The sequence below is a fragment of the Triturus cristatus genome, chromosome 3_2 (genome assembly GCF_964204655.1).
Source record: "Triturus cristatus chromosome 3_2, aTriCri1.1, whole genome shotgun sequence".
NCBI lineage: Eukaryota > Metazoa > Chordata > Amphibia > Caudata > Salamandridae > Triturus > Triturus cristatus.
In genome coordinates this window covers 1,001,709,387-1,001,727,296 of record NC_140584.1, presented here as the reverse complement: position 1 = coordinate 1,001,727,296, position 17,910 = coordinate 1,001,709,387, and the positions used below count along the sequence as shown (strand labels likewise).

At 49.4% G+C, this 17,910-nt stretch overlaps 1 protein-coding gene across 1 annotated transcript in view; it reads left to right on the top strand.

Moving 5' to 3' along the window:
* RASL10B (RAS like family 10 member B) overlaps nucleotides 1-17,910 on the top strand; it is a 466,401-nt gene that overhangs the window by 186,261 nt on the left and 262,230 nt on the right. The gene's annotated exons all lie outside the window — the stretch shown is intronic.

Genomic DNA, 17,910 nt, shown 5'->3' with positions numbered 1-17,910 from the left:
GGCAAACCGGCATACCCAAAGCAGGTATCTCGATATGTATCGAAAATCAATACAGTAGAGTTATTTCCGGATTCATTGAGCGTTCCAATAGGTCGCTACTGGCATAGTCACTGGATCAATGTTCCGACCTACTAGGAGTTATATTCCATTTGTTCCTATAAGCCAGTGGTTCCCCAACTTTTTCTACCTGTGGCTCCCTTGACCTAATTGGCAGTTGGCCGTGGCTCCCCATCGTGTGAGTCTTGATGTACGCATATCGTTTATCACAATGAGACGAAGCGCGATCTCACACATTAAATTTAATAACTAAAGTATTTAGAAACAGAATAGTAACTCTTGCAAATGAGCAAGAGGGGACAGATGCAGTAGGAATCGAGACGGACAGCCAGAACTCTATTTTTATTACTTATTAATATGGTCGTTCAGGCTCAAAAAACATGAAGATGGTTCTGTGGGCCCAAACCAGTCAGAATCAGCACCTTGCTTGGCAACGGTGCAAAAGGTGGGTTAAATCACTGTGTTCCTGCTGCTCTTTCTGAACCTTCGATATGTTAGCCATCCCCGTGATTTATTTTACTATAGCTGATTCAGACATAAACTTTACACATTCTAAGGAGAAGTGCACCCCCATCCTATCCACTTGAAGTGAGTGGCTCAGTGGAGCGTTGGTCATTTTGTCGTGCACCTCAAAGACTCAATGGACGCAGCACAAATGGGAGACTGGGGGGGCTTTTCTTACGGCTTCGATGTCCCACCAAAGCCCTCCTTTTTAGATACTACACACAGCAATTAACGCCCATTCACAAAGCCATAATAGCCCCATAAAAACCACACAGTGGAAATATCACATTTTCAACCAGCTGCAACTGCCAGGGTCGAAAACTGCCCTTTGAGAATAAATGACAAACTTCCTGCCATGAGGAAAGGTGATTGCAAAAAATATGTATATCTGTTTTTGTAAACTACAGATGAGAACTGAATGCTTTCTATGACCATCGTGGAGGTGAGGCACATTGTAGAAGCCGCTTGGTAATCTTACAAGCTTGTCAAAAAAGATGTAGAACAGGGAAAGTCATAAAAGGCTGATTTTACAATAAATCATTTGCAGGTGCCTGCGTTTGTGAAGAGGTCCGTTTATGTGGCCGTTTTAGTGTTTTAAGATATTTTGCAGTAATTCCCTCGTGGTTAATTTGCCCTCTTGGGAGGGGCGGTGGGCTGCTGGCTCCATTTCAGTCTCACTGGGCACTGTTTACACCCCAAGCAGGCCTTTCCGAAAGCGCAAGACGGGCGGCCACTGCATCGGTGCCAGCATAATTACAGGGGCTTGGCCGGTCACAAGTTTTTCATGTCCCCTTTTTTTGCAGTTATTAAGTAGTATTCTAATGTGCAACCAACCTTTGTAAATTATGCAGGGTCCTCCGAGGCGCAGAACACGAGTAGCAACAACGCTCGACAGTCTGCTGTGCATAAGCGGAGGCTACTTGAAAGCAGGTCGTAAGCGTCGTTGCGCTCTTGGGCCAAAGTGATTCCAGATTACACAGGTGGCATTTGTAACTCCCCCTGCGCCGCGGGCGGCTGGGTGTTAAATAAGATTCACTTGCTGCCTTCAAGCTGACCGCATCATTTGTTAATTGCGCACATTTTCACAACTACATTAGAATCTTCCTCAGCACAGTCACAGGCTATCTTTCACACATCGTGCGTGGCGCCCCTGGCTACTCCTAATGGCGCACTGGGGTGCCGCGTCGCACAGATTGGGAACCACTGCTATAAGCAATGACTGTATTGTACTGCTTAGGCTCCCTCAAGTGGCCAAAAGGTGCAAATGGCCAATCCAATCCAATTTGAAAAATTCAGCGATACTCGGTTTAAACTGGGTCCGCTGATTTGCAATCGGTAGGGTAATCTCGGGCAGAGTCGGTTTTAACTGAAAACCGGACAGCCTACTCATAGTGCAGAGTCTGCTTCTCCCTGGCGACTCTCAGCGCTGCATCCCTGTCGCGGTAATTAAGTACTTTTGCTATTATAGGCCGTGGTGGAGAGCCTCGTGCCGGTCGCGGGCCCAAGGATCGATGCGCTCTCTCGACCACAAACATGGACGAGAAAGTGTCGCTGCCCAGCAGCGCGACGAGCAGTATCTCAACAAACTGTTCCATATTACCAGTAGGTTTTGACTCCGGCAGGCCTGTGATACGTAGGTTACTTTTCCGGGATCTCGCCTCTAAGTCTTTAGCCTTATCTTGCAGCGTCTGAAGCGTTTTGCCCATACACTTGCAACTTGTGTCCATGTCCTTATGTGCTTCCTCCACCTCTGTGATACGACGTTCAGCCATGTCGATGCGCTCCGCATGCTTGTCTATTCTCTCAGACATCCTATCCATGCGGTAGGAGAGGGAGTCGATCTTCGTGCCTAAGACTGTTAGCGAGTCTTGAAGGCCCTTTTCCATCGAGGCCAGCATACTCCTGATGTCTCCATTGTGCAGCTTCATCGCCCTCTCCTCACCTGCGCCTCTGTCATCTGCCGAAAGCGCGCGGTCCCTGGGCCTGCGTTGGTCGAACGTAAATTTTTGCTGCGTTTTGTCTGTTCTGCCCATACTTGCTGTCCGCAATTGCACTCACCAAGTCCGTGAGGGCTGACGTTAAGCTCACTGAATTTGTAGTGGGTTGTGGCAGGACTAGGCGTTTGTAAAGAGTAAATTAGCCAACTCAGCTTGGTATGCTGCCTTCAGGAACTGTAGCTCAGCTTGGGCTACCACCCCCAGAGTTCCAGAATTTCCCACTTAATTGATGCTGTGGCAGTGGGCGCTCCAGTCAGCACCTCCCAAGCCTCCGCGGCGGATGGCGCGCTCCAAGAATGAATTAATGTATTGCGCAGTAGTACCCGGGCAGACAGTTGAGTGAAGCGCTCGCACGTTGCAGGAAGTGTACTTAGGATGGCTGGTACACTCAGTAGAGACAGCCGCACAGAGACGGCCAGCACCAGTGTGTTGATTTTCCAGGGGCTTATGGGCAGGTCGGGAGCCAGCAAAGACCCACCGTGTAGTTAGTGCTGGAAATCTATTGTAGGGCCCTGCCCAGGGGGGTAGGGGCCGTGCCACTCTCTTCCTCTCCTCCTCAGGCACCAGCAGCGTGCCCTCAATGGGTGGGTCGCGTGGCAGAGCTCCCTGAACCTGAGGTACTGGCTGGATTGCCGACTCCTCTCTGCGCTCGTTGCCCAGTCGCCACCGCCAGCGGAACGCCGCTACACTTCCCTCGCCACGCACGTTGTTCTCACAGCCCTGTATGTCGCCGGCAGCTGCCACAAGCTTGATCGAGGGGTCGTTAGCTGCGTATCACCTTCCGTAGCCGGCAGTTATTTGCAGGGCCAATCCATACAGCTCCAGTGTTCCGGCTGACGCACATGGGCGCGCGGACCCAGACAGGTCTTACTTCCGGCCGGCTGTTGTTGAGCCCAAGTCCGGGGATGTGCGGCCTAGTCAGCACGCCGCATCGACACGGTCGCCATACCCTTCACACACCACGTAGGTGGAAGTTGGAAGGCTCTTCTGGCAGCGGATCCGTTCTGCAATGAAGGGCTGTATTTGGCAAAGTCAGTTCATCACGCCAATGCCGGATTATTGTAGGATTTTGTGTTGATGATGCGGAGCCCTTCCTTTAGGCAGCCGTCTTTGGCGCCGGCAAGCTCCGCCCCCTTTATTCTACATATCTAATGTTATAATGACATTTTCTTCAGTCTTCCATTTAAGGGAATTTTTTTCAGAAGTTTCCTTTAAACCTGAAAGAAACGTTCTTCCAAGTGCAAAGGGATCACACACTTGGATTCTCTATTAGGTTCCAGACACAAGCCATATTAATGCTTATATTACCCAGAAATTTGGTAAATGCCACTGTACAACCATATAAGCCATCCTATAAAGAATGTTTATTGATGCTCCTAAATTTGCTTAGGGTTTCCTTTTTGCCGTTGGCTAAAAAAGCTGATAGTGTAGCGTGACGAATAATGTTCCATCTGAGTTGTGTCAGTTTGTCTAAAAAAGGCTGGTCCTTAATTTTTATATCAGCAACACGAGTAGCGACATTGATATATAGAATGTAGAAATTCCTTAAGACTGCCCTTTCTTTTTAAAAATCCTGTAAGCATCCTATAGTGAACTTTGTTAGGTCATTTTGTCAGCTTGAGAAGATCTTCAACTGTATTTGTGGTGTATGCTTTTATTTGCCATGTGCAAAAAAAAAAAAAGGATGATGGACAGAATGATGAGCAAATCAAACATCCACCCCTAGTCACAGATCTGGGCTTAGTTCATCGTTTTGTTTGCTCACCATGCCATTCCAGTTTGGACCCAGTCATATGCACTAGATTCAAGCTGTCCTGGCTGATATGGAGTGATACCACGATACCGGTCCACAATGCTTGTTTCCGGTCCAGAGAGTGCCTGGCTTTGCAGTTTGGGCTGGACTGTTCCCATGAGGGGCAGGGTCAAGACTGATTTGCATATGGCTAGGTCCAAACTGGAGTGGCATAGTGAGCAAAAGAATAATGGATTGCACCCAGATCTCTTGACTTGGGGTGAATGTTTGGTTTTTTCAGCATTCCGTAATTCATTTGTTTGCACAGCATTTATTTGCATTGCGGCATTTATAGTTCTTCATTTTACATTATGAATGCAAAACTACAAGTATGCGAAGGAAAAATGTGAGTGAATAAGTCACTAACAACTGAAGTGGGACAACTTGATATCTCTTAGGAAAGGTGGGAGTGAGGAAATAGACAGCCGCAAAGTGAAGAAGAAGGCGGAGAGGGAGAATAAGCAAGAAAGGAGGCAGTAGAAAGGGTAGAAAACAGTAATGTCACAGTGATAGAAACGTAAGAACCGGAAAAGGAAGGGATATTGATAGCTGTGACAAAAAATAAAGGCTAAGTTAAGAAGAGGGGTAAGAGAAAGGTTTCTTCTCTCTTAGTTGCCAGTGTCGGGATATTCCCAAGATCTGGTGTAACAGGAGGTAGAAAGAAAGGGGCACCTCTTTCAACTCTTTATGCTTCAAAAACACTAACCTCACAATGGAGCCTTGGCTTTAAGGTTTGAACTATTTTCTATGGTCAGGGATTTGACATTAGTGGACCTTCTTTTCGAAAGGTCAAACATCTCTGCATGGTAACAGACTTTCGCCCAACCTTCTCATTCCTTGGAGAGCTTGTCTCCTCCCTATCTGATATGCTGTTTCCTTCTCCCACAACAATAAACACCTAGAAATTTCCCTCCAATATATCCTTTAGTACATCCAGCCCAGACATCGGGTGAATGGTAACAAAAGTGCTGCCTGGTTGGGCCTGGAAAGGACCTAAGTCCAGAAATTCTGCCTCTCTACTTTCAGACCACCAGGTAGGCAGTTACGTGTCACTGCAGGGGATAATTAAATTTGGGTTCCAGGGCATTAGCACACCTCTGTACAAACCCTAATCTACAGACGCAGAGTGAAAATTACTGGTACTGGGCTGTAGTGGACTATGACCCCCTGTGTACAGCCCATCTGTTGGGCCCTAAGTGATATCAGTTCTAGCTACAGCTTGCCTGCTCACCCTGAGTACAGCCCACCAATCGATCAAGTAGACAAATAGCTAGCCCAGCTCCAACTCTCCTCCAATTCCAAAGGAAGGAGGCAGTCATTGATGGGCCATCAACCCTAGTATTCAATCAATCAATCAATCATTTGTAGAGCGCACTACTTACCCGTGAGAGTCTCAAGGCGCTGAGGGGAGAGGGGGGGTGCAGCTACTGCTCGAACAGCCAGGTCTTGAGTCGTCTCCTGAAGGTCAGCAGATGCTGAGTCTGTCGCAGGTTGGTGGGGAGGGTGTTCCATGTCTTGGCGGTGAGGTAGGAGAAAGATCTGCCGCTGGTGGTCAACCTGTGGATACGTGGGACATTTGCGAGGGCACGGTCAGTGGAGCGAAGCTGGCGGTTCGGGGTGTAGAAGGTGAGACGGTTGTTGAGGTATTCTGGTCTGGTGTCATGGAGTGCTTTGTGAGCGTGGGTGATGAGCTTGAATGTGATCCTCCTGTTGATTGGGAGCCAGTGCAGGTCTCACAGGTGAGCTGTGATGTGGGTGCGGCGGGGGATGTCGAGGACGAGTTGTGCGGAGGCGTTCTGTATGCGTTGTAGTCTTTTCTGGAGTTTGGACGTGGTTTCAGAGTAGAGGGCGTTGCCGTAGTCCAGTCTGCTGCTGACGAGGGCCTGTGTGACTGTCCTTCTGGTTTCGGTGGGGATCCATCTGTAGATCTTGTGACGCATGCAGAGGGTGTTGAAGCAGCAGGAGGAGGAGACGACGTTGACTTGCTGGGTCATTGAGAGTGATGAGTCCAGGATGAACCCCAGGTTACGTGCGTGGTCGGAGGGTGTCGGTGCGGCTCCCAGTGCGGTCAGCCACCAGGAGTCGTCCCAGGCGGAGGGGGTGGAGCCGAGGATGAGGATCTCTGTCTTGTCCGAGTCCAGTTTCAGGCGGCTGTTCATCATCCATTCGGTGACGGCCTTCATTCCTTCGTGGAGGTTGGTCTTGGCGGTGGCGGGGTCCTTGATGAGGGAGAGGATCAGCTGGGTGTCGTCAGCGTAAGAGATGATGTTGAGGTTGTGTGATCGGACGATGTTGGCGAGCGGTGCCATGTAAACGTTGAAAAGGGTTGGACTGAGTGAAGATCTTTGGGGTATGCCGCAGGTGATTTTCGTGGCTTCAGAACGGAATGGAGGGAGGCGGACTCTCTGGGTTCTATCGGTGAGGAAGGAGGTGGTCCAGTCCAGGGCTTTGTCGCGGATTCCTGCATCGTGGAGGCGTGTACGTAGGGTGTGGTGGCAGATGGTGTCGAAGACAGACGAGAGGTCCAGGAGGATGAGGGCAGCGGTTTCGCCACTATCCAGCATGGTCCTGATGTTGTCGTGGCAGCGATGCGGGCGGTTTCGGTGCTGTGGTTGCTGCGGAACCGGGATTGGGACGGGTCCAGGATGTTGTTCTCCTCGAGGAAGTGGGTCAGTTGCTTGTTGACGATCTTCTCAATGACTTTCGCCGGGAACGGGAGCAGGGAGATGGGCTGGAAGTTCTTGAGGTCCTTTGGGTCCCCCTTGGGTTTCTTGAGAAGGGCGTTGACCTCGGCGTGCTTCCAGATTTCCGGGAAGGTGGCGGTCTCGAAGGAGCTGTTGATGGTCTTTCGGAGTTGGGGTGCGATGATGGAACTCGCTTTGTTGAAGATGTGGTGAGGGCAGGGGTCGGATGGAGAGCCGTAGTGGATGGTGTTGATGAACTTGACGGTGTCGTCGTCGTTGACGTGGGTCCAGGAGAGCAGGAGGTTGGTGCGGCTGGGGGGCAGTGAGTCTCTGGTGTCAGTGGTTGTCGGGCGGGTTTGGGCGTGGAAGCTGTCGTTGATGTCTGCGATCTTGCGGTGAAAGAAGGTGGCTAGGGAGTCGCATAGGTCTTGGGATGGTGGGATGTCGTTGGAGCTGGGGTTGGAGAGTTCCTTCACGATGTTGAATAGCTCTTTGCTGTTGTGAGCGTTGTTATCGATGTGTTCCTTGAAGGAGGTCTTTTTGGTGGCTTGAATGAGTTGTTGGTGTTTGCGGCTGGCGTTCTTGTAGGCTGCATGGTTGTCCTGTGTCTGTTCATGGCGCCACTTTTTCTCGAGTCTTCTGCAAGTCCGCTTGGATTCCTGGAGGTCAGTGGTGAACCATTTGGCCATTCTATCGGTGCGTCTGTTAGGGGGTTTCTTGATCGGTGTGAGAGTGTTGGCACAGTTCTTGATCCATTGCCTGAGGTTGCGTGCGGCTGAGTTTGTGTCGGTTGGTATGTCTCGGGCGAGGGTGGTGATCAGCTGGTCGTCCGTGATCTTGTTGCGGTGAGGGATCCGTTGCAGGTGGAGGAGCGATGTGGGTTTCTTGAAGGTGAAGTGGATGCAACGGTGGTCGGTCCAGTGGAATTCGGTGGTGTGGATGAAGGTGACGTGTCCGGCGGAGTGGGTGGGGGACGTGACGAGCTGTTTGAGTCCGAGGTTGGCGAGGTTTTCGAGCAGGATTATGGAGTTGGTCGTTGGTGTTCTTGAGGTGGAAATTCAGGTCTCCGAGGAGGATGTAGTCTGAGGACGCAAGGGCGTGCGTGCTGACCCTGTCGGAGAGGGAGTCGCAGAACTGTGTTCAGGGTCCGGGGGGTCTGTAAATGAGGGTTCCTCTGAGGGTGGTGTTGGGTTCGGTGTGGATCTGGAAGTGCAGGTGTTCGGCGTCGGGTCGAGGTGTCTTCAGTGCTGGTCGAGGCTCTGAGGGTATTTCTGTGGACGATGGCGATTCCTCCTCCTGGTCTGTTGGTGCGGTCCCTCCGGGTGATCTTGTAGCCGTCCGGGATGGCTATGGCAATGTCATGCGCCGAGGAGCGGGTCATCCAGGTCTCCGTCAGGAAGGCGGCGTCTGGTGAGCCTGAGTCGAGTAAGTCAGAGTTCGATGGCGTGCTTGTGGACGGAGCGGGTGTTGAGTAGTATGCATCTGAGATGGTTGCGTCCTGCCCTGGAGGGTGGGGCAGGGCGTGCTGATGTTCGTAGGCTGGTGAAGCTGCAGCTTCGGCAGGAGAAGGGTCCATGGGTGAGCTTCGGGAGGCCTGGGAACAGTTGGATGAACGGCTGGTGTTGAGATCGTGGAGGAAGTTGGCGTCGTAGCGGCGTTGGGTGTTGTGACTCTCACAGGGGCCAGGGGGTCTGGCGCTGGGCGCGGCCCAGGCGTGGACGGGCGCAGACGGGCTTGCCTTAGTGGCCGCCATCATGAAGAGGAGGGCGAGCAGCAGGGAGGCGGGAGCGGGGCGTTAGCAGGAGGAGTCAAAGGTTAGTGGCGGCAGGAAGAAACAGCAGGGAAACTGACGAGGACACACAAAAGTAATAAGCACACAGTAATGGCAGGCACAGTGAGGGAAAATTAAGGAGACAAAATAGGCACGAAGTGCACATAGCGGGAACCTGAGTCAGAGTGTACTCGAACCCTGCAGTGGGGAATCGGGCTGTCAGACTTCGGAGGCGACGCAGGGCAAAGCTGAGCTGCCGGGGAGAGTGAGGTCCAAGGACCGAGGTCTGTGGACTCGGAGACACTAGCATCAGTTCTCTCTACCTCTGAGCACAAGCTGGAATACAGTAACTATAGTCTTTCTTATGGTCCTCCAGGTCTCAATCTGATGTAATTTTTTTTGTTTAAATGTTTTTATTGACTGCAAACAAGGCACAGTAATGTACATATCCGTGCGCCACCAACCGGAGGCCCGCCACCTTTTCTCATATCGCAACCAACTGTATCGGCTATCCCACATCCCGGAGGTCGGGCATCGCCGTGCAATCTGATGTAATTGGTATCAATATATGACACCAATTCACTACCTGATCCCTCATCTTCAACTGCACAGGCATAAAATACATGGAAGACTCTATGGTATCTGGCTGGCAAATGGAGGCACAGATTCAGGCTCTACCAGCCCATCTAACTAACTAACTAACCATAAAACAATATAGTGAGGCACTCCAACAATTTGTATGTATAGCACTGTTTGAGGACAGAAAAGTCAATCCATGTCGAAAGTCATGTGATATATTTTCGTCGTCTTTGTGTTTACACGCTTCCAACCAAGTACATGATCATCAGCCAAAACGTACGCAATGGGACTTTTTCAAGGCATGCCACTACAAACTGTATTTCTTATTCCTCTAACAATAATAGATGAAGTAGGACGATATAGGTGCCAGAGCACGAGTTTCTTTTATGTGATCTCCTGTGTCCTATTGGACTGTTGGATTCTTCCTAATAACAAATGTAGTCGTCCTCATCTGTTTATCTTCAATAGTTTCAAGCTCATTCAAGTTTCATTTTGCGAAGGATAGAGCTTTCTATACCAGTGTCGTCCATGACTAAATAGCAACACCACTACATTGCGAGCTTCATTGTGAGCCCCCATTGCCCATGTGCTGTGGTGGCGGTTGGGTGTTTGTGCCCACCTCAGTTAATTGTACACCTGTTGGGGGATCTTTGCCAATGATTTTTATTGCACTTGCTACCTTAACTGAGCCTGTTTCTAAGCACTGCTAAAGTTTATAGATAGGAGACTAAATATATAAATAGATAGTGAGGCCTAAGATTCTGTTTCATTCCAGTTCAATAATCAAGTTAATCCCTTTGTATGCTTGACTCACCCAGGGTAGCAATAGCAAGCAGAGAAGGCTTACCCCAAGGTGTGGTAGAGGGATAGCGGCTCAGGTACAGCATAACACAGTATTGTCAAATCAATGACTTTTCCAGGGACTAGAGGCTTAATATAAATGGCAATCTGATAGCGACATTTAGCTGCTTACCTTTGAATTTCCCAGGTGTCAAACTGGATCTGGAAGATTTTTCTTTGAGCAATACCTTTGTGCGCCTGTAGGGGGCGTTGGTCGGCTTTGCATGACCGTTATGACTTCTGCGTCACCTATATAGGGGCCACCTTGGTGCGCTATTGTCAGTTCTTTTCTTTCCTTGTCAGCCAGACCAGATCCGTGAAGAGAGCTACCCTCGGTCTCTTTTTGACAGGATTTTTTCAACGTTTTGTCACACATTTTTTGGTGTGTAGGTTTTCCTAACATGTCTAAGAAGACTTCTTCGATTCAAACTGTGCGGCACCTGCCACTGTGCCATGTTGGTAGCGGATCCACACTCAGATCCGGAGCACGATCACGACTCGAAGTCGTGCGCCGACTGCCAGGCCATGGGCACTGCTCCGGGAGCCCGAAGTCTTCGTCCTCCCACTTGAAGTCCTCCAGTCGGCCAGGTAAGAAACACAAAATAACAGAAGACGTCGAAGCGTGCTTCGGCGTCTCCCCATTCGTCAGCCAATGCGTTGGAGAAATCTCAGCGCTCTAGGCCTCAATATGCTGAACCTGCGCCTGGGTCGGCTTCGCGCGTACTACCTTTCCGGGAGCCGAAGCGACCTACGCCCAAATCTAAGAAATGTTTAATGCATTGTGCCTAAAATTTGGGCGACCTGACCCCACTGAGGTGCCTTCGGTCCCCATAGGCTCTGAGGGGGCTCCATCGGGTTCTGTGCTAGCAGCTCCGGCCCTGGCACTGATGACCCACTATGGATTCAGAACGATGCTGGTCGTGCCCCTGTGACCTTCCTCCAGCCCTGTTGCCGAGACTCTCGACACCGGCGACGCCAAACCCATTTTTATCTCTGATGACCCGGAAACGGATCTGTGTCTACCGATGCCGATTCCAGCACCGACAGAACCCTTGGGTCCTAGGTCAGTTCCTCAGCCCTATTCTGAAGAACTAGGAATGGAGGAAGATTGAGGGGGATCACTGGACCCTTCACAAGACCAGCCTGAGCACAAAATGGACTGATATGAGGAATTGGGTGAGGCCAGTGGACTGGATACCTCTCCAGATTCTGGCCTGCTTCCTCCCCCTCCCGTGGCTATGGAGGAGGGAGCTTCATATGCTTTCTCCCCCTGGTGGTGAAAAGGGCAGCTCAGGTCCTGGACATTCAGCTACCTTCTGTGGCAGTCAAGACAAACATCTTGACAGAGGTCCTGCAGCCAAGTGTCGCCTCCTCGGATCCCTTCCTGCCCTCCAACGAGGCCTTGACTGATGTCTGCTCCAAGCCCAGCACAGGTGCTCCTGTGAATAGAACAATCGTCCGCTGCCATCGCCCTGCACCGGGCGACCCAAATTTCCTTACCAACCACCCTAACCCCAAGAGCTTGGTGGTCCAAGCCGCTACATCACAGGGTGTGTTCCCTTCCACACCCCTAGACAGGTAATCTAATAGGTTGGATAGTTGGTGTAAGAGTCTTTTTCTTCTGCCAGCCTTGCATTGCGGTCTGTGAACACCGCATGCCTATTGGGCCTATACACCCACCCCATGTGGGAAACGGTTGTGCAAGTGCTTCCATAGATCCTGGAGGAGACCTGGACCATCCTCTACCAAGCAGGGAGAGATGCAGCACAGTTTACCATTCGTTGTGGTCTTGACACGACCGACTCGCTGGGCAGAACGATTTCGACTGTGACTGTTTGACGCCATGCCTGGCTGAGAACTTCTGGCTTTTCTGGGGATGTCCAGGCTTCCCTCATAGACATGCGCTTTGATGGCACCAGTCTCTTTGGGGACAAGACAGACGTGGCCAAGTCCTTTGGCCTCCCAGTGGCCCCACCCCCAATCTGCCTTTTGTGGCTAGGGAAGGGACTTTCAGCCACGCCAGCCATATCCCAGCCACAAGACTGCACAAGTTTAGCTACCTCTGCGCAGCCATAGGTATAACTTTTTCTGACCCCATGGGTCGGGAGGCTAGAGGCCGGGTCAGACCCCCTCCCCTGCAGCCTCAGCTTCCAAACCTTCCTAGTCTGGACCTTCAAGATCATGGGTGGCCAGTTCTTGGTAGGATCAGCCATCACCTCCACCACTGGCAAAATATCACGTCAGACAGGTGGGTTCTTTAAATATTCCTTAGGGGCTATTCCCTCCCTTCAAGACTACCTATCCCTCCATGCCTCCAACTTACGAACGGCTAATGGAGGATCATCTGACTTAGCTTCAGGAGGAAGTTATGTCTCTCTTGGTCATGGGAGCAATAGAGAAGGTTCCGGCGCCAGAAGTAGGCTGTGGTTGTTGTTCCCATTCCTTTCTGGTTCAGAAGAAGGAAAAAAGCCTGCGCCCTATCCTAGATCTGGGAGTCGTCAACTACTTCCTCAAAAGGAAAAGTTCAAGATGCTCACTCTGACTCAGGTCTTGTCTGCCCTTGATCCATGAGATTGGATGGTAGCGTTGGACTTACGAGACGCTTATTTTCACATTCCCGTTCTGCCTACCTGCCTGCTAGCGCTACATGTGGTTTACGGTAGGCCACAAGCACTTTCCGTTCACAGTGCTCCCCTTTGTCCTTACCAGCGCCTCTTGGGTGTTCACCAAGGGGATGGCAGTGGTCGCAGCTTATCTGCACAGGTCAGGGATGCCTGTCTTCCCCTATCTTTATGACTGCCAGTTGAAGGCGAGCTCGCCCCAGGCTGTTGTCTCCCACCTCCAGACTGCGGTGAACCTCCTGCATTCGCTGGGGTTCATTATCAACATGCCAAAGTCACACCTGAACGCAGATGCTCCCTTTCATTGGAGCTGATCTGGACACAGTGCAGTTTCAGGCCTATACTCCCCAGTGGTGAGTCCAGGATATTCAGGCTGTGATACCGATGTTTCAACATGTATCCTGGATTTCATTGAGAATGACTCTGAGGCTGCTGGGCCTCTTGGCTGCCTGTATCCTGCTTGTGGCACATGCCAGATGGCATTTGCGGGCTCTGCAGTGGGACCTGAAGTTCCAGTGGGTAAAGCATCAGGGCAATCTCTCCAACATGGTCCAAATCTTGGAGGGAACTGCGCAGGACCTGCAGTGGTGACTGACCAACCGCAATTGGGTTAGAGGAAGACCCCTCTCCCTTTCCCATCCAGATCTAACAGTGGTGACAGATGTGTCACTCCTGGGATTGGGGTTGGGGCATCTGGGAGAGGTGGAGATCAGAGGACTTTGGTCTCTGATGGAAACCAGAGTCCAAATCAGTTTGCTGGAGCAATTCGCTTGGCATTGAAAGCCTTTCTTCCATTCAATAAAGGTAAAGTTGGTTCAAGTGCTCATAGACAACACCATTGCGATGTGGTACTGCAACAAACAGGGCATGGTGGGGTTGTGGACCTTTGTCAAGAAGCCCTGCATCTCTGGACATGGCTGGACCAGCAGGGCAAATCCCTGGTGGATCAACACCTAGCAGGTTCACTGAACGCCAGGGCAGATTAACTCAGCCGCCAATGCCAAGTCTATGTCTTTGTCTATGTACTGGTTCTTATTGAGCGCATATATCACCCTAGGGCAGTGGTCTTTAAACTTTTTTGATTTTAGCCCCCCCTTAAGCAAAATATTTCGAAGTCAGGCCCCCCGCTAAAACTTCATGGCATGACTTGAGGGGCAAAGGGGGAGGGGGGTTTATGAGATCATTTTCAGGAGTGTATTTTTTGGGCGCTAATAATCAACAATAAATGGAAAAGAGCAAATACATTAAAGATAAAATTGACAAAAAACACTACTCTCCAAATTTGGGTGGTTTGAGCCCCTCACACGCCTCTTTCCCCAGAGCAACTTCAACTGCTGCACTAATGACAGTTCTGTCACTGAGTAGCAATCTACTACTCCTGCCTGGCCTTCAATCCAATCTCGAAACGTAATTGAAATTAGCTCCCACATGTTGTCCACCTCTTTACAGCAAGGGTGCCCTCAGCCCTAATGCTTGCAAGGATAATGAGCCTCCATGCCTCTTTTGTAAAGTATGACAGTCAGAACTGTGATGCAGTGGACCCTTCACACTTCTGGACCCCAGTGCCTCTGCACCTGCTTAAAAAATTAGAGCTACTGTCCTGTGAAGATGGCAGTCTCCTTTCCCGCTTGTTAGGAAATGGGCCTCCATTTGCCCCATCCTCACTGTCATTTCTGTGAGGCCTAAGCTAAGGTGTTTCCTCTGCTTCCGTTGTGCCCTCTCTTTGGCCATTGGTACAAGACCCATAGCAACACTGGCACAAGCTGGATGGACTGGTCCCTAGTGCAAGCAAGAAAGGATAGTAAAACAACCATGATTGGGGTTTAGCTGGGACCTGACGCCCCTTGGGCCCCAGTTCCACTGCAGGTGCAGCACCATTGGTATGTATTTCCCTGTCCACTCTACTAGGCCGTCACTCTTAGGCACGAAGCACAGCAAAGGCGGTCTGTCCCTTTGTGTTAGAAAGGAGGAGAAAGACCCACATTTCGGCCCCCTGGTGCTCGGATACTGTTGCCAGCACAGCTAGAGTGACCTGTCCCCCAATTCCAGCAAGGAATATGGCTCCCCAACCTCCTTTTTACTGGTATCAGAACCATATTTGGGATGTAATGCATCTTCACATCACTATACCAGCGCCACTGAAACTTCTGCACTAATGGTAGTGCTGGTCAATTATAAAAATAAGCCTGAATATCCTGCCATCTTCCTCAGGAAATCTCTCTAAGGAAGCGATCTTTGTTCATTTGTAAATGAAAAAAAATGAGTCCCCACAGCACCCCATTGATTAGTCCATCACTTAGCTAAAATGCATGTCAAAGTATGCAGTTGCTTACCCACCAAATGTTAAGGCTGACTGGGAGCAAATATAGGATTTAATTTTTGCAGTCACTTGAAGATTCATGGTGACAGTTTTATTATTTTTGAGAGATAATATAAAGATGCCGAGTTTTGTAAAGTCTTTTATATGGACTTATAAAAATGCTCGCACCAGGTACTGTCTGGCTACTTATTACTAACAGTATGTTTTTTAAGTGCCTGTTTTAACAGAAACATGAAATAATTTTGTGCCAGTCTATCATACTGTGCGTAATACAATTTTAAAATAATGACAAAGCTATCCAGGGTTTTTTTTCACAGGCTGGGACCTCATAGCCCTATAAATATAAAAGTCCCTATTCTGCACTGCGCCAACCAGGATTCAAATCTGTAGCTCTGTGGTCTCACAAACAGACAAAACATGGCAATGATTGTGCTAACCAATTGAGGTTTCATAACCTAAAAGAGAGAACTTCCAACTAATTAGTTTAATTGGCATCTACTCTTCATTTAAATGTGTGCATTATTTTATAGGCAGTTGTCTGGAGGGGAACAAAAGCAACTAAATACTTACAGAATATTTCATTGTTACAGCCACATCTTTGCCCGTTCAGGATGTGTTCAGGATCAGACTTGTCATAATTTTTGAATTTTTTTTGTTGGAAAGCAACAATCCCTGAATTGTTAATGGGGACCTTGTTGTGCCTCTGCATGAGAGTGAAATTGACGGGCTAAACAATGGCAGTGCTTCATGTAAATGAAGGCAGCCTGGAAACTCGAAAATGCACTTCCAGGCCATCTTCATTTACAAGTGTCCACTGGGACATTGACGCCCCCCTGGGAATGCAGCCACGGACCCCCAGGAGGGCGTGCCCCACAGTTTGAAGACCTCTGCCCTAGGGTCTCACAGCGCTTTTGACGAGACTCAGAAACAGACAAGAAGGATGACTGGAAAGAGAAAGTAGATTTAAAATAGCCAAGTCTTGAGGGACCTACGGAAATTCTTGTGGTCAATCTCAGTGCGAAGATAGAGTGGCAGGGAGTTCCAAAGAGTAGGAGCTAGTTGAGAAAATGATCTGCTGCCGTTCTTTACTGTACGAACCGTCTGGATTATTAATAGATGTTTATTAGCAGAACGAAGAGTTCTTGCTGGCTGATACATTTTCAGTTTGTTAGCCAAGTAATGAGGACCCTGTCCGTTAAGAGTTTTATGGACAAGACAGCAGATTTTAAAATTAATCCGCTTCTTGACTGGCTGACAATGAAGAGCCTTCAGGCTGGGTGCAGAGGGGGAGCGAGGGGGGAAGGTTTAAAACCAGTCTAGCAGCTGTGTTCTGCAGAACCTGGAGCTTGGTTAGAAGTTCTTCGTTTATGGACGCGAATAGGGCGTTCCCATAATCCAGACGGCTGATGATTAAGAACTGGATCAATGGCATACGGGAAGGTAGTGGGACCCATTTAAAGATTTTGCAGAGGGCATGCATTAGCCCGTAGCAGGTACGTGCTACATGATTGACATGGTCACACATGGAAAGTTTATTGTCCATCATTATGCCAAGGTTGCGGGCTGTTACCTTCGGAAGGGGGCAAGTACCCAGGGTAGAAGGCCACCAATTGTTTGTCCATAGGGCCTGGGCATTACCAAAAAGAACAATTTCCGTTTTATTTGCATTTAGCTGGAGGTTGTTAACGTCCAGTTGTTTATATCCAGCATGCATTGCCTGAATCTATGTTTAGTATCAGCAACGTCAGGTCCAAGAGTCATTAACAGCTGCGTATCATCGGCGTACGATAGTGTGTCAAAGCCGTGGTGCTTAAAAACTTTGGCCAAAGGGGATACATATGAGTTGAAGAGCGTAGGGCTCGAAATGGATCCCTGGGGGACACTCCTGTTAATGGATCGGCTCTTAAATGTAAAAGCACCGATTTGAACTCTGGATGTTCGATCACCCAAATAACACCTGAACCAAGCCAATGCGGGGCCTCCGACACCTGCCTCCCATAGACGCTCTAAAAGGATGGTGTGGGAGATGGTGTCGGAGGCAGCCGACAGATCCAAAAGGACCAAGATGGCGGATTTTCGATTGTCCAAAGAGAATCTAATGCTATCCACCACTTCTAGCAGGGCCGTTTCGGTACTATGGAAGGCCCGAAATCCTGACTGAGAAGGATCTAACACTTTATTATTTTCCAAGTGTTTAACTAATTGCCCGTTTATCAGTGATTCCAGAATTTTACCGAAAAGGGGAAGAAGGGAGATTGGTTGATAATTGTTTGGCAGTTCAGGATCTGAGGTGGGTTTCTTTAGGATGGGTCTAACTATAGCCTCCTTCCACCTGGTAGGTACCGACGAATGTAGTAACAAGAGGTTAAATAGTCTGGTTAAACTAGGAATAATAGCTGGACTGATTTCTGATAGAACCTGGGAGGAAACTCGGTCAGTGGGAGAACCTGATTTCACCCTTTTATGTGCCAGGGTAACTTCCTCTCAGAGAATTTAAGGGTAGAAGCCATCAAGGAACAGTTGTCATCTAGTCTCTGAATTGGCGTTTGAGCGGTAGTGTGAGGAAACTGGCTGTAGATACTGTCAATTTTATCAACAAAGAAAGTAAATAGAGAGTCAACCCACTCCTGTGAAGCTAATTGTGGGGGCTGAATAGAAGCAGGATTTGTAAATTCTTTCAGAATCTTAAATAATTCTTTATGGGAATTGGAAGCTTTATTAATTCTATCCCCCAGGTAAAAAAAA